The sequence below is a fragment of the Anopheles aquasalis genome, chromosome 2 (genome assembly GCF_943734665.1).
Source record: "Anopheles aquasalis chromosome 2, idAnoAquaMG_Q_19, whole genome shotgun sequence".
Lineage (NCBI taxonomy): Eukaryota > Metazoa > Arthropoda > Insecta > Diptera > Culicidae > Anopheles > Anopheles aquasalis.
In genome coordinates this window covers 3,812,501-3,817,626 of record NC_064877.1, presented here as the reverse complement: position 1 = coordinate 3,817,626, position 5,126 = coordinate 3,812,501, and positions in this window count along the sequence as shown.

Genomic DNA, 5,126 nt, shown 5'->3' with positions numbered 1-5,126 from the left:
GGCTCCTAGTCGTCCTACGCGCCTCCCCACCGCTCGTTGGCTGTGGTATGAGTGTTATGGGACGGTAGGGCTACTAGCCAAGTTCAACCATTAATCCCCCGTGACCCTCAAAGGGAACGAAGCACCGCGACAGACTGTAGCGCGCAGACGACGCAGAAACGATTGTTCTATTCACTGTTGCCTTATCAAAAAAAAAAAAGCCGCATACGACACGGCCATTTGCCATTAATGGTCCCGCAGTCGTCATAAGCTTTGCCATCAACCAGTCCACGCTGCTTTAGTGCAGCTCCCGCATGCTCTAAAACTCTTCTGCCGACGACGCACTTTGTTCTCACTGTGTGGCACTGAGAGTGTGCAAGCAAAAGATTACGTCATCGTTCTCGTGCGCGGGCGGTAACTGCTGGCAGCAAATCTCCAACCCACACCGTTCTGACACGAACCTGAAAAGTGCCGGAAGTCGCATGGTGGCGGCACCGACGGCGAAGACGACGACGCTGGTGGTGACGACAAGTAGAAGAAGCCACGAAGATTCAACAATTGATGCTAGCCGACAAGGATGATGACAAGGACGACGACGACGACGACGCCGCGTCGACCATGACGACGATGGCTGGGACATATTTGATTTAATGTTGTGGCGACCGTAACGGGCTGGAATGGGGCGGGCGAACCAATCGCGGAACACCTTACCGAAAATAGATTTACTCGATAAAACTTGACTGGCGCGTAGGCGGTATTAGTCGCGTCTAGTTTGTGCGTGCGATGCGTTCGGTATTCCAGCACCTGATATTCAAAAGTCGAAGCACCGGTCCGTGGGTTGGACGAACTGAATTCGATAGCTAATATGTTCCGACCGAATGCATCTCTCTGTCTGTTCATGGGAACTGTGGCATCCCTCATCGCTTTCACGTGGTGAATTTGCATCAAATCGAATTCCGTTCCCTGTCTTCCTATATTCAGGAAATTCAATTCTACAATTCGATTCCAAGTTTTCGACTAGCAGAAGCATTGGGCCACTGAGTTTAGATCCGGATTCGATTATCTGTGCAATTTGCATATGCCGTCTTTCTTCTGTTTCTTGCTAACGAAAGGAAAACAAGAACAAAAGAAGCTCTATTTTAGTACCGGTTTTGAGCACTGTGCTCTCTTGTTCAGATAAAGCATAATTTGATGTTTTTCGCACATGTCCTCTGGGCACTCGCAAACGAACAGGTTCGATATGAAACACGCACAGGTTCGATATGAAAACTTTAAGTGCATTCACGTGTTCATGCTACTGTTGCGAAAGCAATAACGCAACTGGCCACACACAAGGGCAGGCTATTTGCATTTTCATAAAAATGTATTGCCTTTTCTGCCCTTTCTAAAGGACCACGGTTGATCGCTCCTCCGGTCCCGATGGGTTAATAAGAAACAGCTGTGCTTTCTTGCGTAATGTTTCATTGGCGTATCGGCGTTCGGTGTGTGCATTCAGCAGCGAGCATTTATCTGCGCTGGTACGATGCTAAACGGGGCACAATCGGGTACACAAAAGGGAAATAATAGTTTGCTGAATGTTGCTCCGTACCACCAGGAATGAACTGTTTGTGTGAATTGAGGTGAAAAATAAGGAGCTACGCAGGGCACCTTTCTTTACCTATTCAAAAGGACTGGCGCCCAGCAGCCTCACCGGCAGTTCACCGGCCGTCCAGGAGTCGTCGAACGTGGGCTGACTCGACTGATACGGATACTACCAAGCACATGAGCTGTGACACAATGGTATGGGTCCTTTATGGCGGCTCGTACTCGGTCGCTATTGAACGGGAAGAGTATTAGAAGGAGGTCCTCTCGCAGCAATGTTATAGAGAGCTGTTTGTATTTCTTTATAGATTCCATTGTTTAGTTGTTATTGTTCATGCGGCGCTTAAACGGTAAAACGCATAACGGGTGCCTCTATCTCTGCACTATGCTTCAATTCATGAACATATCCTGTGGCCAGATGGGATCGTTGAAATACCTTCCCACTAGCTTCGTCATACTATATTTATCGGGGTTTTCTTGAAACTATTTCCTAAAGTCTCGTGGATGTGAACCACTCCACGATAAAAGTTGACATGACATGAAACCTCCCGATTTCAATCTTAAACGGTGCCTTGAAGACTCATGCCTTGAGTGCGTGCATTTCCCATAAGTTCAGAGATTTGTCACTTTCCCCTGTTCCGTCGTATGGCATCCAACCACGTAAAAAAACACTCGAGGGGATCTTTTTTTAAGACTTTGGTCTCGCGGAGCTTGCGGTTCGCTCGGATGAGCACCGACCGAAGATAAATAGTATCAGTTCTAGCGCTTTACTGTCATCGACGATGGTTCCATGTTTGCCATCCATCCAATCCGCAAACACCGCCAACAGCACCATATGTGCCTGCTACGCCATGCCGAAGAAGCTATTGGAAGGAGTTTTTGGAATTCTCAGAAAAAGCACACACTTCCCTTTTCCAGCCCGCAGCGTTGGAGCCTCCTTCTTATCGATCGTCTGGGAGTGGCTACTGCCATGATACTGCCACGGTGGTGATCATTTATTTTTTGTCAAATTCAAGCGAAAATATTAGGGACACACATATACAATTCATATTTTTTTTTTTGCGAGAGCGACTTGACTGCCACCATCACCATCACCAGCACCATCAACAATCTTCGGAGTGGCTGCTGTTTGTTGGAAAGGATGTTTGGACACGGTATGTCTGAATAAACAAACTTCACTCTATGACTCTCCTGCAAGCCCTGATGGTGATAAAATAGATAAAAAGTAGACCTCCTATAAAAATCAAACTGCGTGTGCTTTAGAATAACATTTCTCGTATCCATCCACACCGGCTCAAAGCTTATCGGGACCCAAGGTACTGTGCAACCAAAAGGAACTCTTTACAGTAACCGTACGAAAACACCCACCGCAAAAAGGTGAAAAGTACCGCATTATTCTCCGTCGCATATTATACGCCCTTTTATTCCATTGCGGTATAATGGATGAACCCGGGGTCCGGATTTGAAGCTGATCCTTTTTTAGTGATATTTTGCTCTGACCTTCTCGGTAATCGAATTTTAGCATGTGTATTACATGCTAACCGACGCTGAGGTAAGCTTCTTTTGCCGTGCAAAAAACAATCATTTCTGAAATTCTTCCTCCTCTGGGCCGTGCCGCACCGACACTCTCTCGCCAGTGCTTGGTTGTCTGGCCGCAACGGCATCACCATCCCAAAAACCATCTAAGCCCACTCGCAAGTTTAATATTTTACCACGGAATGGAAAAAACGACTGCGCATAATGCTAAGATTGGAGTAGACTGTGCCGGGGGGCCACCAAAAGGCAGAGATTGCAGTGCCGTGCCAGCGAGCCGCTAAATGAAAAAACCAAGTTAGCGTTGGTGATGGTGCTACGATTTACCAGAACGAAAACATGCCATTTCATTGCAGCTCACATCGCGTCTACGTGTCTCATAAAAACCTGTTGCACGTTCCGAGGCACAGACAATTGTGGTTTTTATTCCTTTAAAAGAATGTCATTAAGTGTGCGCTGGCAATACGTGTGGAATGCTCGCGAGCTTCTTCGATCAAATGAAGATGTAACTAATCCGCATCGTCATTATCGTAACCCATCCGCACACATACGCACACAGGACACCCACATTAGACGCACGCATCACTTTGAATTAACTGATTCATTATCAACACGCCAACACGTATCTATTCGTATCCACCGAAATTGGCCCTATCGATTGCCAACGATAGGATCAATTTTGGCGAGTATCGAAATGCGGACATGAAAATCGATCGTCACGCAGCGAAATGAACGATAATTAAATCGACATTATTCCCGAAAAGCCGCAACAGGTTCGCCAGAGCGCGTGGGCAGAAGTACCCGCCTGGCGGTGGGTGCATTTGGGTGGCTTGTGATGAGTTGTTTTCCATTTCTTATGGCTCATATTGAGCGCATTATCGGTTGGATGTATCTCTGCGTGCATGGCCGGCCTGGCCGTCCTGGGGCGAATGGGCCCACCCATCGTAGCACACACGTAGCTGGTACATGTTTGCAGCGACAGGGACATAATGCAATAAAGACCAGCGCGAGTGGGCCCCACTACCCCCTCAGCTCTGCCCTACCCCAATAGCCGGATTAACCACAAATGATTGAATTTTGTTACCGCGCCCTGTGCCCGTACTGGTTCACGGTGGTGGCTTTCGCGTCCATCGACGCACCAGAATTATGTTGATGGACTGAAATATGTAACACGCGTGCCCGGCAATGGTGGTAATGGAAAACGAACAGAATAATGGAGTTTTTCTGTGCCGATATGTTGCTTGAAATAATGAATATAAGTTTAGCTGGATTGTCCATGGCGGGGCGGACGGCAGCGACAGCTAGAATGCAAGCGGCCATAGCGTGTACCTATGTGTCGCCCAGGAAATCAATCAAATAAGTGAGTGACCCCATGAATAAGAAAGAAAGAAAAACTCCCGGCGAGAGGGCGAAAAAAATGAAACTGCAACACCCAACTCCGAACTCACATCGGCTGCGCAGAGTTTAAGGGGAATTGTTTGATGTAGTTCGAAATTGATTTTATTCACTGGATGGCTAGCAACTGGTGTGGCCATTTTGTTGGATCGCCCTCGTAAACAGCTTTACGTTTTGTTACTAGACACCGTAGTCGTAATGGTGGATGGTAAAAGGTTTATTATTGAACCTCTGGTCATTAAATAAATGCTATTAAAACTCCTCCTTTGTCTCTGGAGGGCCCTAATGGACGTTTATGCTGCAAACAACTGACGTTGACTGGACCTGGACACTGGACATGATAGTAACTTGTTTGCAGAGAGCATTCAGAAGAGGAAATGGTGGCTTCTTTTTTTATGACGCACAACATTTCCATAAATCAACCGTATCCGACAAGAACGGCTCGCGGGCTGATAGGTGATCTTTTGGGCGCCGGACGTCAAGGGCGTGCGGAGTGTGCAAATATGAAAACAGATCAAACCGAACTCACAGTCGAAGGAGCCTGCGGCCGGCGCAGACTAGCATCATAGCAACGATGGTCGTCCGTTTCAAAGACACTTCCATACCGGGGACCTTTTTGCTGGCGGCGATTTGGCAGG